The 20,917-nt window shown below is 39.2% G+C and overlaps 1 long non-coding RNA gene across 2 annotated transcripts; it reads left to right on the forward strand.

Annotated features, from left to right (window-relative positions):
* Positions 1-7,797: 7,797 nt before the first annotated feature.
* On the forward strand, positions 7,798-20,679 carry LOC127364340 (uncharacterized). 2 transcript variants are annotated; one of them, XR_007885006.1, is made up of 4 exons: positions 7,798-7,888; positions 9,127-9,229; positions 20,444-20,551; positions 20,652-20,679. It is a non-coding gene; the product is annotated as an uncharacterized LOC127364340 (long non-coding RNA). The 2 variants fall into 2 exon arrangements; XR_007885007.1 differs by having other exon boundaries at positions 20,447-20,551.
* The last annotated feature ends 238 nt before the right edge of the window (positions 20,680-20,917 follow it).

Consider the following 20,917-nt stretch of genomic DNA (forward strand, 5'->3'; position numbering starts at 1 on the left):
CAGTTTTAACTCCTGCTGGTAGAGTGCCAGCTCTTACAATGAATATATTCTTTGTTGTGCTGTTTTTATCTTTAAGCAGTTATTTGTTTATGAGAAATAATCCAATCATCAGAAAATCAAAGAGAAAATACATCACACCACTTGACTAAAGTCATTTTTATGCAAAAACACTACAATGAATCTGAATGAGTCTATAACATTAATGGTAAAAATGTTTTGATGCCTCGAAGACCAAATGATTAAATCATTCTTTAAAATAATAAGTAATAAATTAGTGGATGAAAATGTTTTTTCATTGCAAACATAAAATTATTTGTGAACTATAACAGTGGTTTTCAAACTGGGGTCTGGGGACCAACAGGGGTCTTTGACTGGATTTTAGGGTTCCCCATCAAAAGAAGGAATAGAATATTTGTCTATTATGAAATCTTTTGGAAGTTGAAACAACAAAGGGAAAAAATCAGGTTGGAGGTTTTTATTCACTGTAATTCATAGTGATCCTAATTTGATCATTGATTGACTATGAAGATTTTTTTTTTTATTGGCAAACCTAAAAACCAAAAAAAAAAAAAAAAAAAGGAATGGATTTCTTAAGACAAAATCCTCCCAAATTGGGGGTCTACTGTGCATTTATTGTGGGGGTCCGTGACATGAAACGTTTTGGAACCCCTGAACTACAGTATAAAGCATAAAAACGTGTAATTCAGCATTAAATGTGTCAATCACAAGCTTTACTTATCCGTGTTGATCCTCTCTTTATACTTACACTGGTCAGAAGCATCAAACCAAGCCTCCCCCTTCCACACACACACACGCAGTTGGGTCCTGTGCTCTGGACTCATGGACCACCGGCAGGTCGGGCTCTAATGATTTCACAGCAGCAGATTTAACAGAGGGTGGCTGCTCTGTGTCAGACAACCCCAGAGGTTTTTAGAAAGGCTGACAGTCAAAACATCGACATAAAGGTTTGACCCTGAGAAATCTCGAGGTGCAGACGGTTCAGGGACCGACTTCTCTAAAAGCATTTTAACACCATCGAGGCTAAATATTTTACAGAGTGGGTAATAAGTGTTAGAACCTGAAAGGGAACAATGTCCTTTCATAAGTCTGACCTACGAAACTCTGAGTTTGATGTAGGGTCGATAAGCTCATCAACAACATTTGTAGAACATGTTATAAATGAGTCATTCCTGATTTTATTGATGTATTTGTGCTGTTAAATTTTACAATTGTTTTTTAATGACTCCTAATAACCCCAGTTATTCCGTTTCTCAACAACATTTTATTTTAACATAATGTACTATTAATATTTTCCATGGTTGCAGGACAAGGCAATTTTATGTATTGTAAGGTTCTTTTTTTTTTTAGTTAATATGAAAGTTGCTTTAAAAGGCTTCTACAGCTATTTTATACAACATGCGGCTGTTTAGTTGTGTTTAAGTTATGAGCTACATTTTTGAATTTGTATTTTTACCTTTATCTATTTTGCCTACTTGTGTGTATGCTCTTATCAAAAGCTGTTGGGAAATCATTGTTTAACATACAGAGAATTAGACTACATGTCAACTGTGACACCCTAATGGTGGATCCAGGTATACAAACCCCTGCTAAGGCATTATTCCAAATTCTAGTGCAAATCTCAAAGCTTGCAAAGGTCCCATATCATGTCCAAACAAATGAATGTGAACAAATGTAATGAACAAATTATCTCAAGTATTTGAAATTGGTGCAGGCATAAAAACATGAGTTGTAATATTATATGCAGTGTAAACATCACAAGATTTAAATAAAGTAAAGGGACAAGCAGATACACAATGTAAGTTATATGTTGAACTTTTTATACAGTTTGGATAATTAATAACATTTTGGGAAATGATTTTCATTAAAAATGTATTTAAATAAATATCTTTTAAGTCACGATCTATCATCACGAGGTAACACAATGGCGATGGAGCCTATTGCCCACTGATGAAAGCCCTTGCAATTGCAGAATTAAGATGCAGGTGACAGGCTGCACACCGCCATCTTCTCAGCGAGCTAACCAACTCCTTGCAGTTCAAACACTCGTGCCGTGCGCAGCATAAAATCAGATCAAGGTGGCTCACACAATGATGGAACCAGGCCAATTACTGCTTGACTTCTTTATTAAAACAACAATAGTTTGTTTGTCTGCACTTTAAAAAAAACATGCTTCTGTTGTTTTTATGTTATTTCAGTCGCTGTTTCTGGAATGTTTTGCTGCCTCCAGAATTCTGGGACCTGTAGTATTAAACCCCAGTTTTGCGCAGGTGTTGCCAAATCCACCAGGACTGAAATCTTAAGGATTACAACTCCTGAAAAAATCAGTTACAATTTCATGTGATTGTACATACATGTCCTACAGGCTTGAAATAAAGGAGGAATATCAACAGGTTAGCATCCTTGCATATTTTATAAAGTATCCTAAACATCGGACAGCTTATTTATCCTTCAATTTTATTATATAAATAAATGCATCTGTGAAGGCTGTTGTGTTTAGAAACACTCTGTAGTGGTGTTGAGGTCATTGTGCTTGCTAACATAATTGCCCCACAGGCTCTTAATGGCAGAGGCAGCTAGTTAAAGTCCCTGCTTGTCCATTCATACTCAGCTCTCTCTCCACCTCACTCTCCTGCTCATTAAAACAGTGAATGGGCCACAGATGTGGAGTCGCCCATTAGTTTTACCTGGAAGGAGCTTTGGGAGAGGTGAAGTTAGGAAGCGAAGTTAAACACCAGGGCGAGGGCTTCGTTTCCCCACTGGGGCCACCCAGGCTAAAAAATGTTTTCACTCACAGCACTGTAAAGAGACGCGTTCGTCCACTGGCAGATGTTACCTGCTGCAGGTAGAGAAACAGCGAGCTTAAGATGTCCTCAAAGACGAGCTTAAGGGTATTTTACGACACACGAAGATAATCACACAAATCTGGAGGATCTGCTCGTTCTGTTTCTAAAGTCCTGCATCAATCTTTGGCTGACAAACAGATCCTCTACACCTGGTGCCGCTTACAGGATCAATATGTAGAACATCGTCTCTAGTCCTGCTCTTCAGCAGAGGTCATTCATTGTTTTAACAGGTTTTTTTTTAAAGAAGAACCACAAATCCTTAAAGAATGAATTATTCAATGTTGGTAAAGTAATTTTATCCACAAGGTTTCTACACTGTGTGGGCAAAGGTGTACCTCCATTCACATGCATTGTTTGGTCTGGGCCCTTTAATTAAGGGAGATCTTCATGCTGTATCATACAGGGATATTTTAGACTCACAACATTTGGTGAATCTTTTCTTCATGTTTTAACACGACAAAGCATAAAGAAATTGCTTTCCTAGTTTGGTGTGGAAGAACTTGACTGGCCTGTACAGAGCTCAGAACCCCATCTAACACCTATGGGATTAACTGAAACGCTGACTACGAGCCAAGACTTATCGTCCAACATCAGTGGCCAAACTCACAAATGTTCTTGAGGCTGAAGGGAAACCAAGGCTGCAGCCAGGTTTAGAAATCTGGTGGAAAGTTTGAAACCAGAAGAAAGGAGGCTGTTATTGCAGTAGATTGATGTTGATGGTGTTGGAATGTGATGTTCAGTAATCACATATGGCTGTAAAGTCTGAGGGTCCACATAGTTTCGGCAAGTAATTAACGTAGAGAAAGACAAACAATCAAAACGTACACACTACGCAATCATGAAAAAAGTACAATACTTTGACTGATTTTAAAGGTTGAGACAATGTGCTAAATCCTAAAATGTTCTCCAACCTCACTGTTAACCCTGAATTAATCAACATTTCTATTAACATTCAATCAAATTAGAAATGTGTTGCTCATAGCGACAAACTGAATGCTGACAAGTGTAAAGAGATAAGGCTATTGTCAATAAGATAGCTTTAACATTTAGAAAATTGTTAGAAAACAAACTTCATCCACATTTAACTTCAATATGAAAAATGACCCTGGTTGTGTTCACGTGCTCCAGTTTTAAATGCACACCACTGGGTAAAGGCATGTTCCTTTTTTAATCCAAGAGAAGTTTTTTGAGTTTCAAGCATCAATAGTGAGCAGGGTGGAAATTTTGAGACTACTGATTATTGACTAATAACTATCAAGGAGTCTTCTTTAAAATCTTTAAAATTCAATTTCTAAGATGTTGTTTTCTTATGCAAAATACACCAAATTCATGTAGTGGAGTGTAATGGGATGTGGATGATGCAGAAACATATTTTATAACTTTAATGACGCTTTCATTTAAACTTAAAAATTGCCCAAATTAACCATTGTCTAACTTTAACCATCATCTTATCTCTTCATTATGTTGCTGTGACATGGATTTTATTTGTAGTAGTGTCTCTCGTTCTTAACTCTGTCACATAATCTGGTCTTGCACCATAAAATCAAAGAGGGTTAAAATAAAGTGTCCTTGTTCCGAATGTAGCAGCAGTTTGTCTCAGCTGTGTTGAAACTCCCTCCTATCTGCAAAGACCCTAAAATAGCCTTGCAGCTCTGTGTCCCAGCCGGCATCAGGCCTCATGATAGTGTCAGATCAGCCTAAGGAATGCAGCGACAAGCTCTCAGACTCAGATTGGATGCTTATCACAGCAATGTGAGCTCTGATTGGATGCTTATCATAACTATATCCTGTTGTTGGCTGATGGAATGACCTTTACACTATCAGCACGGGATGCCACCGCAGGGCGAGGCGGCAGCGACTGGACTTTCCCTGATACTTTTTTCACACCTTTAGGCTTCTTCTCCAGCTTCAGACTACTTTATATATTATATACGTGGGTGTAGGAATAAGCATAACGTGTAACTTCTGTTTAATTTAAAATTACAAAACCTGTGATCCACAATTATAAACTGATATAAGTTGAAGTTATAAAACTCAACTTGAGAAAACTGCATGAATAATGGTTGATGCCAATAATTCATTAAAGTACGTTTACTAGTGGCCATTGGAGGAACTGCACTAGCACTAGCACTAGCTTCATTCAGCTAAAGTTAAAAGACCAGTATGTAGGATTTAGTGGCATGTAGCGGTGAAGATGACTGCAACCATTTAAGCTCAGCCTTTAAGCATGTCGGAGAAACTATGGTAGCCGCAAAACTCCAGTGATTGGACATGGAGGCCTCCGTGGAAGAGGACCCGCACTCTTGGTAGATAAAAACAACTCATTCTAAGGTAATTAAATACAACAATTCTTTATTTTCAGGTGATTATACACTAATGAAAACATACCTATTAATATTATATTCCAATTATGCCAAGATATCCTCCTAAATGTTCCACACTAGTATCCAGAAACCTTGTTTTCCATTAACCAATGACCGATATAAGGATATGTGAATGGAGGTGTATGTGGCACTCTTTTCTTTCATTGCTCCTGCCAACTACGTTCTGTTTATTCCTAAAATGCTTTTGCTGCTGCCAGACTTGTAAAGGAGGATTTTTCCAAAGAAGTTTGTAGTGTTGAAAGAAGCATCTTAACTGAATGGTTTACTCTGATAATGTTACATAAATTGTCATTGATTCCTTTGTTGAAATATGTAAAGATAATGATTACCACTTTAAATTGCACCTAAGACCTAAGAGACGACTGGAGAACTGTAGGGTGTATTTCTAAGGCCGGGACATAAATCTGACCATGAGTGCTTTGTGGCTACCCAGGTCAGTCCTCCTGTGGGAAAAGGGAGATGAGAGGCTCAGGGTCAATCTGGGCTAAGCCCTGCTGGTGCCAGTGGACCCCCCGGTTCCCCTGACAGACCCTGCGACAGTGTTGACATCAGACCCAGGTCAAATACTCTCTAGGTGTTTGTTTCAGCCTGACATCAGGTAAGTTGTCAAATCATGCAAACACTTATCAAATTGTCTTTCAAACAATTCATTTTGTTTCTGTGAGGAAAACCAAAACCACGTAGAGCCCCACTGAAGGCTGCAATAGATAATTTTATTTTCAGAAGAAAAGTATCTAAAAGTTTATCCAGAAGTTTAAAAAGAAAATATGAAGTAGATCAAAGTTGTTTTTTTCCAGGGTGGGATCTTTCAAGTAATTGCATTAAAACCTCTCCTTCGTTCTTTACCAAAAGTAAGAAAAGGATTCCAACAATGGAGCAAATGTATACACAACAATACACAAACTGGCACAAAATAACTTAATTTCTACAGAAGTGACTACATTTGGTTTCTTACTGTAGCATCAGAATGCAAACATTTGTTATTAGACTTATTTAGATGTATATATGATCATTTGAACTGACTAGCATTTCAGAACAGTTTTTTATAACCAAAATCATACTCTAAAAGTTGATTTGAGTCTAGTGTATATCAAAGCTCACATCAAAATCTATCATCTTAATTTTATTGAAACAAAAATGTTTAATTCACACACACCAACGTAGTCTGTACGTAGTCTTCATCACCCAGATCAATATCAGTCTTATCTTTCATAACAAACTAACTAATGAAGTAAAATGTCTTGTTTGATATATAGTGCTGTCTTCTAATCTCATGTGGCATTGGCCAATTGTTTGGAATAACTTGCACACAAACTCAATTTGCAGAAATGTAAAGGTCCAGTGTGTAACATTTAGGAGGGTCTATTGGCAGAAATTGAATAAAATATTCATAGGTATGTTTTCATTTGCGTATAATCAGCGTAATATAAGAATCGTTACGCTCTTCTTACCTTAGAATGAGCCGTTTATATCTACAGACCCCGCAGGTTGCCTTCCATGGAGTCCGCCATGTTGAACCACCATGTTTCTACTGCAGCCCAGAAGGGACATTTCGTGGTTTGTCGCTTAGAAGGGGAGGATGAAGCGACCGAGTTGCGATGTGCAACTACACCGCTTGCTGCCGCTAAATCCTATACACTGCACCGTTCATTTACTTTATGTCAAATTATTTATGTTTACTTTGTTTCAGACCTCAGACCGCTTCATGTGACCACCACCTGACTTTGTGCTCATCTCATGAAATTTTGAAAGACCTGTTGCAAGACAGAGTCAACCCGAACAAAGCTAATAACAGAACTTAACTTAACAGAGCTGAGTCTAGTAAAACTGAGTGCAGGGTTTGGGAGCTCGCCTCAGGCGCGATGCAGCCTCTCTCTGCACCATTTTCCCATTCCCCGGCTTTTCCATGTCTACTTCGCTCTGCAGCCTCGTTCCTGAGGAAAAACAGACACCTCTTCTGCTGCCGCCCTCCCCCTCCCCGTCCTCTGCCGGCTTTCTTCTCTTTCCCCCCTTTGCCCCTTGGGCTTTTTTTTATGGCAGGGCTTCTAACACATGACCTCTGCCATGCATTAGACTGCATGTACACGTCCATACACAACAAAATAAAACAAGAACAGTATGTGATAAAGTATGAGAATGGGATTTTGAATGTAGGCATTGTTACTCATATCTTCTGTGGGGTGACTCCAGCTCCCCAAATCCTCATCGCTGCCAGTTTTCAGCAGCAATAACAGCATTGTGATTTATCCCCTTCAGAACACATTTGTACTGTAATCCAATCAAACAGCAGCCTCAGAGAGTAAGAAATCATCTTTGCCTTGTGGAGATTTTCATTTGGCCCTTTTCTTATTCCGCCCGTGCTGCCTTGTCTGGATGGGCGCTTCTGTGAATCGTCCGGCTCGCCGCTGCGTTACGCAGAGTGACAAGCTGTAATTTGGTGTACACATTTACCTCATTTGCATGAGAAGCATTTGTGCTGCCTGCCACCGAGCTGAACGAATTACACCGGCGGTTATTCTCAATCTAAATAACGGAGGCCAAATTATGAGCGATGCTGGGAAGTGAGGGAGTTGCTCATTACAACAGAGCAGCTTTTTGTTAAGTTACGGCCTCCTGTGTCTCCTTGTCCATGACTTGCAGGTGAGTGACGTCAGTGTTTTGTTCCTGCTGCCATTTTGACTGCTACACAGTCTCATCATAATAACCACTGAGCAGATGTCAAGCAGCTTTGAACGGGCAAACAAAAGAAAAATTGAAGCCTTGACAGGAGATGATGCCTCGCTTTGACCTCAAATATAATCTGCAGAAAATCTCCTCGATCCGTCGCTTCATGAAAGAATTGTTGATATTGTTAAAACCCAAAAAATGGAGAAGAATCTTGTTGCACACCAAAATCTCAGCTCTGGGTCACCTTATGATGATACATTTAAATACATTTTCATTTAAAAAACATGTTTTTTGTTTGTTTTGGTCAAATGTTATTGTTTTACTGGTACCCAACCTGCTGTACTAAGAACTCTTTCAAACCTATAAAATGATTGACTCAATTTGATGTTTCACTTCAGGATGGGTCATATCAAGTCAGTTTTATTTATATAGCCCAAAATAACATGTCACAACTTTGCCTCAAATAGCGTTACAATCTGTACAACCTACGAAACTCTTTATCTTCAAACCCTCAGTTTGGATAAGAAAACAGGCCACAAAAAAAAATCCTTAAATGGGAAACATCATTGGATAAAATCTTAGGAAGAGGAGTATAACTCCAATAAATTGGGATAATAAAATTAAACTTAAGTAATAGATTAGCAAAGGTTCAAATTAATTAGAAATAGACACCTATGAAAGAACACAAGGACACGCTTGAGCATTATACCACATGCAAAAAGCATAATGTAGATTTGTCAGTGATGGCTGTGGGTGTTGAAATATTATTTAATCATCATTAATGCTTGTATTTTTTAAAAGCAAAACAGGTTGGAAAAAGCGATACCACCTTTGATTCAGTTGTTTTCAGAATATTCAGTGGATTCAGGTTGTATAATGAATATAAAGGAACAGAAACAGAGGAGGGATCCCACTTCCAGGACAAACAGACATGCAATAGATAATATAATAAGTTTCCAAAAGTAAGAAAATGACAAGTTTATAAATTGTTGCGAATATACTTCCTTTCCTAATCTTGTACAGTCTCACGTCCTTTTAGTCAGGACAGAATGTTGTTAAAAGAAAGAAAGAAAGTTTTGAAAAACGGAAACAACTTTTTGCCTGATACAAACAACCTCTCCAAAACATAATTTTATTGTTTTAAATTCTAACAATGGCCCGCTGTGTCTCCGGCCCTTTTCTAACCAAATTTTGCACTTGAATTTCTCCAGACCTCCATGAGCCTGACAAGACAGAGGACTGCACGCAAGATTACATCAAATCCTTCCTCCGTCCTGACATGATGATTGCAACCAACGACAAAACATATGACAGGTAGTTTATTTGGCACTCGGTTAGTATGTTTCTTGTGTGTTTTGCAGGAAGCGGCAGTGGTGGGCACCTCCCGCCACTAACTGAATGTTGAGTCAAGCTGGGAGTCAGTTATGGTGGCATCGAGACAACAGGGTACAGCAACAGGATCCTACTAATGAGACGTTTTATCATCCTGAAGTATAGTTTACGTCTATAACGAGTGAAAACGTGAGACCAAACACATCCGTCAGACTGCACTCAACTAACATATATTAGTAGCGTTTCTGTATTCTATGTTGCCTTAAAAAGAAACATAAAATATATAATTCACAGTTGTTTTTGGATAGACGCCCTTCAAACCGTGGGACCTCCCATGTCAGTGTACAGACTTGCATATAGATCTTGGATAATATTGTCTGCCAGAGGGAAACACACGAAACACAGCAATATGATAAATGCTCAAGTCTTGACATTTCTGAACCTCAAACATGCATGTGCCTGGTACACTTTAAAATCCAAATTCAACTTTGCCCCTGTCAGTTTGTCTAGTTTACCTCTTTTTTTTTACTCATTCCTTGCTTGAGTCAGCTTCTCTCTCCCTCTCTCTTACTGTGACAAGAAAGGGGAGTTTACATTCCACAATTACACATGTTTGTATCTTCATATCTTAAAATTTGAGTGTAGGGAAAACAAAAGTGTATTCTCCAACAGAAATATCTATCTGGCAGTGTAGAGAAGATCACACCATAATTCAGGAAGATCAGATCAGAGATAAAATATATAAAATCAAATTTGTTTATTTTTTCCAAAACAGTTTGGTTGGTGGTTAGTTATTAATTTCATAGGTAGGTTGGGCTGTCCTGTTGGTGATTTGGGTTGCAGCAGATGAATCACACACATACACACACACACACACACAGACACGTACGTATTAAACAATGCTTTAAAAAAAGAGTCAAATGTGAACCAAACCCTTGAACTCTTTGGGCTTTATTGTTTTTATTGCTAGTTGCAATATTCACCATATAATCTCTATATTAAGGGTCCAGTGTGTGGCGTCTATAGGGGTGGCTGCAGATTGCAACTCACTCGCTTCACCCTCCCTTTCGAAGCACGAGAAAGAAACTACAGTGGCCACGAAACATGCATAAAACGCAATCTGCACTATCTACAGTCGGTGTTTGGATTGTCCATTCTGGGGTACTGTAGAAAAATGGCAGCTTAACATGGTGGCCTCCATTGAAGGCTACCCACAGCATCTGATAAAAAACATCTAATTCTAAGGTAATGAAAACCTAACAATTCTTATATACAGGTGATTATACAATGATGAAAAACATACCTATGAAAATCATAGTCATGTACAACGTAGGGTTGTACAAGGAAATTCAGGACTTTATAATCCTATCGTAGGGATGTTTGAGGGAGCTACTGGCCACCACATCCACTTGCACTGCCTTTGGTAGGACTATTCAGATTTTTCATTCATATAGTGACAAATCTATCAAAGTTGTGGATGTTGTAGAACTAAAAGGATACTTGTCTTTCCCCCTGTGACTCTGACTGGAAAGGTGGTCCTCTCAATCTCCTACAGAACAAATATCCCAACGTCCAAGTCATCTTTAAGGTTTTTTTCAACTTACCAAAAGGATTCTGCATGAGTTTTGATGTTTAATCAGTTAAAAGGAGAAAACGATTAAAGGCAGGTTTTTACTCCTTAAATGTAGAAGAAGCCCGAAGACGAAGTCCAAAGTTTGCATTGGGTTGTTTGGTTTAGGATTAAGGTTAAGTCACTGTTTCTTAAACATTCTTGTGCAGACATAACTCTGATCTGTGCACGACGTCTGCTCGAGTATTTCTTTTCTGTCTGTCAGACACAGAGTTTTACCTCCATACAAATTATTCCTTAAGTCTCTAAATTTCAAAACAATCTCGATGCCAGTTCTGTGTTTTTAAGTCATGTCTAATGAGGGGAAATTAAGGAGAGGCAGATTGAGTCTCTTCCCCATGCAGAGTTTGTATTCTTCTTCAGACCTGTGATGAATCTATACCACCTTTGGTTTCGCCCCTAAGCGCTTTTAAATGCGATTAACTGTGATTTCAGAATGCTGATGGATGTGAAAGCGGTAAGCTGCGCTGCTGCCTCGCATCATGCCGTCAATATTTCTCCTCATGCATTCACAAAGGTTGCTATGACTTATTTCACTCTGGATTATGAATTGTTCTCCCAGCTAACAGGTAGTGCTTTTACTGGCAAAGATTTAATATAGGGACCCCTTCTCTGGTCTCTTCTTCAACACTTACGTGGGTGTGTGTGTGTGTGCAGACGTGAAAGTGAGTGTATGTTCCCTGCGTGTGAAAGTGTCTCCTCCCTAAGCCTCCTCGTGAGAGTCGTACATTATATATCGTTTATTTGTGAGGAGGATTACAGCATTTTGGGGCCTATAATCCATTCTCAGCTTTAAACACACACCCCCTCCTCCTCCTCAAATCTACGGCCTGTCGCCAGGGCCCGAACTCTGAACCTGTGGGCTTCTCCTCACTTGTGAGAACTAACCAACAATCCACCCCCCCCCCAAAACAACTCGACCGCCCCCACTAGGCTGCGGTGGAGATGGGGCGCGTTGTTTTACGGTGCGATCTGTCTTGTATGTCTCAGGCCAAATCCTATTTTTACGGCTTGCTTATACATTCCTCCTGCAAATGGTTTACATACCGAGGCAGGGAGCCGTCCTAAATCAGCTGGCAGCTCCGTGCAGCTGGGACAAGGTGGAAACCTTGTCATCAGCCTGCTTCACCGGCGATTAATGAACCCCAAATTAAGATAATAACATCTTGGTCTGACCCGGACCAGCGGATTACATCACTTCCACGGAAATTCAATTTTGACTCTTGTCGCTCTCAGTCAACCGCTGGGACCGGCAGTATTTACCCACCTTGTTTTTTCTCTCTCTGACTTATTTTGAGAGGGGGCCGGTGCCCATTCATGAAATTGGTGGCGTGTTTTCTCATTCTCGTAGGGTCCTTCAGTGCTGTTCAAACACTGCTGAGTGAAGCTGGAGAGGTTGTATAATGAGCAGAGGAGTTAGAGGGTGATGACTCTGCCATTCAGAGCCCAAGCACAATCTGCACTAGTGTTTCAGGCAAATGCCCTCGAGTGCAGCCACACAAATCCTCTGTTACCTACTCTGTTTTAAAACCTTGTTTCATTCATGTTAGCAGCTCATAAATGGCCGCCCACCGCCTCAGCAAAAACAAGCTGAGGCCCTTCAGTTCCATGAGATGCAATCTGTTGCGGGGCCCTAATCACCCCTCTGGATTTTTTTAATACTGGCGGCTTTTTTGATAGGAGGTGATACTGCGGGCAGAGATTTGTTCATTTAACATTGCAACTTGAGGATAAAACAGCTGGATGTTACTGTCAGTGCAACATGAGTAACTAAATACTAAATGTATAAACTGAGATTAGGTGGTATGTTTCCCTTTTATCATAACCTTGACAGCACATTTCTTGTAAATATAAATGGATCAGCAGTGAAAAGGGGTCTACTGGCCACAGGCCCAGGAGCCAAAGTGAGTCAGGGTGCCCTAAATCCAGAGTCTCAGTGTGAAGTGACTGTTAACATTATTGGTTGCAAAATGAAAGGTCTGAGATAACTACTGCTATGATTCGGTGCTATGTAAACAAAATGTAATTGTATAAAAGAGCAGCAAAAATAAAGACAGAGGCAAAAATATTAATGAAGATGTCATCATATCATGTCATCAAGTGTCATCAGTACGGCTTCACAGCTCAGTCCGACTTGAGCCCTGTGTGAAAAAACACAGCCCTCTTATTCATTTGAATGGGTCCAGTCTGTTGATGCTGCTGGGGCTGCAAATTCAAAGCCCTCGAGCAAAGAAATTTAACCTGGCTTGATTTTTGCTGCAAGACAACGTCATCCACCGAGGAGCGATGTTGGCCAGCAACATGTTAGACTGAGTTACGTATTTCTGCTGTTTACCCTTTGCTTGAATCTCAACGCAGGCACTCTGCTTGACACAATTTTCTTTTTTTCCGGCCTAAAATTCTCTGACGGAAAAAAGAAACTTCTATTAAATTTCATTTATATAGCGCCAAATCAGCAGGGTAGACTGCACTCCTTATCTAATTATTTGCATACCCAAAAATTCCCACCATGAGCAACTCAGCAACAGTGGCAACCCAGCTCAATCCCAGCAAGTAGACATAGACTTTTGGGCACAAAAGGTGCTCAGAGCATTGACATTCAGTGTGCTATGCTGTTCGGCAAGCTAACAACAATTACCAGCATTTTGCTTGTGAACTAAGGAGACAAATAAAGAACAAATTGTAGACAGATGCATAAGTTGGACCACAATGCACAGCTGTCAGAAAACGAGACAGATAACTAACTTCTCGTGAGGAATGGTAAATTTAACATGTGAATCGTTGGTTTCTGAAGTTTACCAACTGACACATAGCGTTTTAGGTACTTTGATGCAGAGGAACAGAGAATTGTTAACAAACTGTATTACTTCAATTGGTAACACACAAATTAAGTTTTTTCAAATCAATTGCAAAGAAATTGTGTCAATCCACCTGGTTAACTAAAAAATATAATTATAAAACAAATTTTGCAAGTTTGTAAAGAAAGGTACAAATGTAATGTAATTTCATAATTTTCCCACCGACTGCAAAGATTAAAACTGCATATCCATTCCATTCACATAACAGAATCAGGCAGCTGTAGATCATATTGCACTGTTTATATTGCTGTTAAAGTATTACTCAGTTTTTTCATCCTCCCCCTCACTCCCGATACTCCCTTCTGCAGCGGTTCCTTCAATGACGTAAATAGTCAAATTTTACATTTTGTGCCTCAGTTTTTTTTTCCTCCCCTCCTCTTTCTCTTCTGCATCCTCTCCTTGCTTCCAGAGGAATTGCTTTTTCTTGCATGTAGGAGAAAAAAAAAAAACTTCTTAAAAGTCTTATGAGTGAAAAGGATGTTACCTCATTAAAGAAGCGGTCATAAATCTGTCTCCCTCTTCAGCAGCACCGCTCCACATCTGGCCGTTCACTCCAGCCACTCATTGTTGCTCATTCTCACTGAGCCCCGGATGGGATTTATGGTTCATTCTGCTCATGTCACATGTTGTTTAGTCCTGTTTCCCTATCAGCGATCTCATGCTGGTACCGTCCCGCCTGATGTTTGGGATTCCTGCCAAAGCGTAATGCTCTCTGTATCAAGATAGTCTAAGTCTGTCACTTGTGAAATGTGCTTACTGTGGCTCTGTAGCTTGAAGGCGTTAACTGCTGCTGTCTTGGTTGATTCTTCTCTGGAGATAACCAGGAAGCAACTTGGATGAATAATGTTCAAATGAAAAATAAAGACATTGCATTTACGTAAGACAGATGCCAAATAAAAATGTGTGCATTTCATCTTCACAACAGTGCAAGCACAAAGTATTTCAGCCAAAATTATGTGAGAAACTTAATTTATCAGATATTACACCTCCAGTTTTTATATTGTATTATAAGTTGATATATTAAAATATTTCTGGTTTTTACACATTTCTGTAAACGCCCTACAAAAAGTTATGCCACTTTTAACAATACAAAAAAAATCTATATTTTTGTCAAATGACAATGAAATTACCCCTTTTCGAAGGCCCCCTAACTTTTATACTTTTCTAACCTTAACCAAGTTGTGTTTGTGCTTAATCCACTTACCATAGCTTTGTCACTTCATAAACATTTCCAACAATGATTTGCAACAGTTTTGGAATACAAGGCGAATGATATTGTTATATTTAGGGGCATCAACTCAGAAAATGCTTTGAAGATGTTCTGGATCTATGTATTTAGTCCTTTAATTTAGAGTAATGTCTGAATGTATGATATTCTGTAAATATAATGACAAAATGGCTTTTATTTTATTATAATAAGCTCTTGTTTATCTCTGTGTGATGTTTTATCATGTACAGTATCATATGCAAATTTCAGCAAATACTGATGTATTCCCAACAACCTCTACAAACACCGTCTGACTCACATTGTCTGTCACACAAATAATACATTTTTAAAAATCTAAAATGACACAAACCACAGTGACTGTGTTCCTTCTGGTTTTGTTCCTCTTGAATTGCCTCCGAGTTCTTTACATTTTCTCTCTCTCACTCTTTTACTACTTTATAACCAAATGTGGATGAGCCTTCTGGGCAGACAGGCATCCACTCCCTTCTCCCACGGTCTCTCACAGCCAATAGATCAGTGTAAGAGCAAACCTGTGACGTCGGGTCATGATATACTGTGACTTGACTTTAAGTGTGTGTACAGGTCGGAATCTCTCTGTACGTGTAGACAGAAGCACTGAGGTTGTAGGCTAACACACAATGCCAGACGCTTCCAATTACATGTCTGTATCTGTCAGGGGGCCTCCGAGCTTTGCCCTTTATGAAAACAACGAGCGGCATAAGAGCACGCGAGGCCGCCGCGGTCTGGACGGCATGGGCTGTTTCCAGCCCTGAGAAGCTTTCCGTGCTCATCCAGGAGCTGATCATGTCTCAGCTTCTTCTGTCTTAAATTTGAGACAGAATTACTATAAAGCAGTATAGGGAATCTTTAAAATTTCAATTTGTGATCTTCCCGAGAGGAAAATAATTTTCCTAATGTAGTTGCAAGCTTTTCTTGTTTTCACTAGTTTGTATGTTACCAAAAACCCAATTCACACAGGATTGTGTTCACATAATTAATGCATGACCCCACTCTTAGATTAAGTTTGTAGATTTTGTAGAATTTGTACTGAGGGTCACAGCTAACACTGAGGACACTGAGGTCATGTCCCAAATACTGTCTCTGGGTATTTGAGGGTTTTAATGACCTGAGGAGGAATCTCTCTCTGTTGACTCATCTAGGCCAAAACCTAAATTAAAAAAAAAATTAGAAAATATATATTTTTGTATTTCTCACCATATTCTATATAAAGAAGGATTGAAACAGTTGTTAGAACGTCAAGCAGGGAGATAAAATTTACACAATATGACATTTTTTATTTAAATTTTAGTAGCAACCGACTCTGCATTTTACTGCTTTTTGCACGATACTCACTTTCCCCTTTTCTAATTTGGCTAGCATCTAGTTCTTATAAAAATTGTGTTAGTAATGAACTGTTGTGCATAACTTTGTGTGGCCTGCCTTGTATGTTTGTCAGTTTCAGTTGTGATCTGCTGAGGGATTGCAGCAGGAAAATCCCTCAGAGATAAATCTTTTTAAATAAACATGATAATGAAGATTTTAGAAGTTATCAGTTTTAAAGCTAAATCTAAAACAATGAACATATTGATAACCTTCTGGGGGATTAATTAGAGAGAAACAGAGACAGCCAGTGGTGATGTGAAAGATTCAAACTGCATTTATATGACACACAGATTCAGATACAGAGTTACAAATTGTAATTTCAGCTGATTTTTAAGATTTGTGCTGTAGTTTCCTGCCTATATCACATACTGTTTATTTTTTCATCAGATGTACACAACATCATCTCATAACCATTACTTCTGTTGTACATATCAAACAAAAAACACATCCTATTAAAAGGGACATCCCTACATCCTCTTTTCTATGAAAAGGTAAATTTCCTGAGAAGCAATAGTCACCAGGATAAAAAACTGATGTCTGAAATTAAACTTGAGATTGAAAACCGCAGTGGTCAGCTGGACAATTTTGGACATTGCATTTCCTTTGTTCTATTTTGCATCCGCATATTCATAATTTCCTTTCTTGGCTGTGTCTATAGATGGAAAACAGGCCCAGATCTGACCAAATGGAGGAACTGAGCTGTAATATCTTGTCCTTTATAATAGTTGCCACTGTAATAATGTTCAGTTTTACATACTGTATCTATACAATTACATTTATGACCCCATTTTCAGAATGTATTCTTGAATGCGTTTTGGTTCTTTTATCAGCTCATTTGAATTAAAGTTTTCATTTAGTGTCATTGAAGAAGCTCTAGATAGTGTCTTTATGACATCAAAAAGCTTCTGTCTCTGCAGTGTGCAGCAAGTTGCTCAGCTGTTACAGACATTATTATGTGGTTTCCATGATTCTCTTTTTTGAGATTACAGCAGAGAGTGACAGGAAACACAGGGAGACATAATGGGACGTAGTGGCCATGTGGCTTCCCACTTCACTCGATGAACCAGAAAAAAAAATTCCCCATGAGGTTTTAAAAGTAAAAGCAGTGAGTAAAAGTGTTGTGAAAAGTGGTCTTAATTGATCCTGACTGGATGCTCAGATAGTGCAAACTACATTGGAAGCATCAGCAGCAAGACAGTCCAGACTAATTCCAGCAATGTCTTTGCTGCTTGTTTGAAATGATGGAAAACAAATTAAATTCAGTTTTAAGCATCTCTTCATCCAAACTCTTTGATTGTTGTTTTTATGAAGGGGATACTGCAGTGTTCTTGTACGTTTTATTGTCATGTTGCTTCCAATTGCATCTGCATTTGTTCCAACTATTTTCCACAACAGACCAGAGTGTTTTAGATTTTTGATGACTTTTGCCACAGACGTTGGTTTCCATTCATTTCACAATTAATTCTGCCTATAAGGTAGAAACACACTCAGCGATGTAAAACATTATGGTGTGCTTTGGAAAATGCAATGCAATGCAATGTTTGTTATTATGTTATTATTATTTGTAGTCAGGTTGGCATGGCATTTGGGATAGAAGTGTTGATCAGTCCAGATTTGTTTTTAGAATGAAATATAGGGGCAAATATTTGGCACATTGATATGAAATGTTGTACAAATGTGTTTGAAGATTATTCATCCCTACAAACTGTGTCTGAGGGGTTTAAAGTGTGAATCTTGAATCAAAATGCACCTGGTTTGTGTCTGTCTTGATGTCCATGTCATTCCCCTCTCTCTCTATCTCTCTCTCTCCCATCATTTCTCTACTCTCTATGTGTAAAATCTCTAATAAAGGCATAAAATACATAAAATACCAAACACATACCAATTGCAAAATGCACTGCATGTTAACATGTTGAATGTTACACAGTAAATATCATCATATTAGCATCCATATTCATAAGGATTATAAACTTAGATGTCCTAAAATGGCCACCCAACCAGACCACACTTGTTATTCATTATTTATTTGCCCCACTGGTGGTAAGTATGTAAGACCAGCAGAGTTCTCAGTGTTCAATCCATCCAGCATTTTTGCTTTCTGCTAACGTGACACTTAGTTAGTAAATCAGCAAAACATGTATGAACTCTGGTTTGGCGGTTTAATCACCTGTAACAGAGGTCCTTTACTTTACTGTGGTAGAGGAATAAACTCCCTGCTGGATGTAGCTTTAATTACATCACACAGCAAGCAGCACCTCCAGTTCAAACAGCCCACACTCATCCTGTCAGCTGCACAGCTCTGCGACATCAGCTGAGGCTCGGCCGCTGCGACGACTGCAGCTTCAAAGCTGCTGCTCGTCTGGCTCACGCCAAAACCAGTTACAGTGGTGGAGAGCAGACCGCCGCCACACAAAGGAAGCTTTGCTTTAATGTTATCAGAGACTGATCCACGTCTGTACTGAGCTGTAATGATGCTGTATTTCCCTGCCTGTCTGACAATGGCCTTATGGCTTTTATAAGCAGGCCCTAATACAACTATACACCATTAGAGAGCCACTTTTATTACGTTTCCAGCCCTGCAGAAGCCCATTCATCTCCAGCGAGATGGATTGCTCTTGTTTTTGTGATCATCATGATGAATGAGTATGTTTCCCTCTGGCAATGGAGAGGGGGTAGATGGTGCCTGCATGGGGATGAGCATCTCTGTGCAGAATTGGGAGGGCACAAAACAGAATATTTTTTATCTAGTTCATTAAAAAATAGAATTAAAAAATACTTTACCCAATTTCCATGAGGGTGCTGGATTTGTATCTGTTTTTGTTGGTTTTAGGTGTCTTTGCTGCTGTTTCTGAGGAACTGTACAGTATATGAGCTGAATGTGGCCTCTTGGCCATGCTGTGTTACTTACTACTACTACTTATTAAGCTCTCAATACATATCAGTATATATTTAAAAACTTGTGACTTATTACTTATTTGTACTTATTGTACCTATTGTGACTATTATATGCAAATGTATTATTTCATATAAACCTCTCTGAAGATAACAATGTTGTAATTATGTTATTAGCCAGTAAAAGGATCGTGTGAAACATAAAGAGAAATACTTTTGCATGTTTTGTGTTTAGCTATATCAAGCTGTACAGTGAAATATCCAAAGATTTTTTTACAGATATTATTATTTATGGCTCCACTATTAGATCAAATGGAAAGATCTTGATATCTTGTGCTTTATTTTGCAAACCTTGGTAATTCAACTTGACATATTTGGTACCTCTGGAAACTTCTTTTGCTATACAGTAGAATTTCCACTGCTGAATTTGTAACCGGGGAACCTTACAGGTTAGATTATTATTAAGATCCTTCCTTACTTTCAGGCAATATCTTATGAAGACGAGACAACACATCCTCATCTTCAGTCTGTACTTTGATAGTTTAAGTGCTTCCAGTCTGTGTAATGCTCCCTCGGACATCTGAGGACACAGGACACACTGACAGTTGTGGCATTTAGCTCTTTATCCACAGCAGTAAGTAACAGCTCCGTCTGTTCAGACCATAAACTCTTTATCAGGACCAAAGCAACCGGTTTGGACATTCCTCTTTTCTGTCTTTGTGTTGTTCACTGTGTTTTGTTTATTTGAAACAGAGTTGTAAAAGATGTTCTAAACCTGGTCCTGGTGTGGGGTCAGACTGCTGCCAAGGCTTTGATGAACAACTGTAACTGCAGAGCACCCCCACCGCCACCCACCCCTCATCCCCATCCATACACCCCCTCAACCACCCAAAACCCCAAATCTAAATGGGGCGCTTTGATGTGGCTGGATGGTGCCTGTTGTTATTGTTTGTATCAGGGCTTATCACCCCCAACCCCCTACCCCCCTCCTCACCCTCCTCACCCTCCACCTTACCCCCATCCTGACCACAACCCCACACAGGCACACACACACACCTCTTAGTGCATCATAAAGGTCGTAAAAGGTTTTGGCATGACTTTATATTTTTTTGCCTGTTATTTCATCAAGTAAAAACACAGACCGCTTTTTTTCTTCTTCTTTTCCTTTTTCTCTTTCTTTTCGTCTTCTTCTCTCCTCTCCTCAGTAGAGCCAGGCTCTCCCTGATAAGGATGATGGATGGGGCAGAACTCTGGCTCCAGCCAAGCCCGGCAGCTTCCTGGGAGCTGAGAGATACTGAGGGGGAGGTGGGGAGGTGTGTGTTGGGGGGGGGGGTGATTGCTTACTCAGTGCTGTCCATAGGACTACAAAATAAAATAATAATCTAAAAGCTGTGTCTCCTCCACTTGTTCTAGATCATCATCGACCGTGAGGAGTTAGCCATGAGGCATTGTGAAACTAGCAATGAAAGCGGCAACACAAATCACCTGATTTTAAGGAAAAGTGGCATGTGGAGCCCAGTGTTTTGGTCCTGAATATATAAGAATTTGAGTTTAATCTGCTGAAAACAACACCAACAACAAGTTTTTGAAAGCAAAATAGATTTGACATTTGTATAAACTAGTGTTTTGTTCTTTCTTTCAATTCCAGATGTCAAGAATAAAGCTGTAATGTTTTGAGA

Source organism: Dicentrarchus labrax, unplaced genomic scaffold (assembly GCF_905237075.1).
Source record: "Dicentrarchus labrax unplaced genomic scaffold, dlabrax2021, whole genome shotgun sequence".
Lineage (NCBI taxonomy): Eukaryota > Metazoa > Chordata > Actinopteri > Moronidae > Dicentrarchus > Dicentrarchus labrax.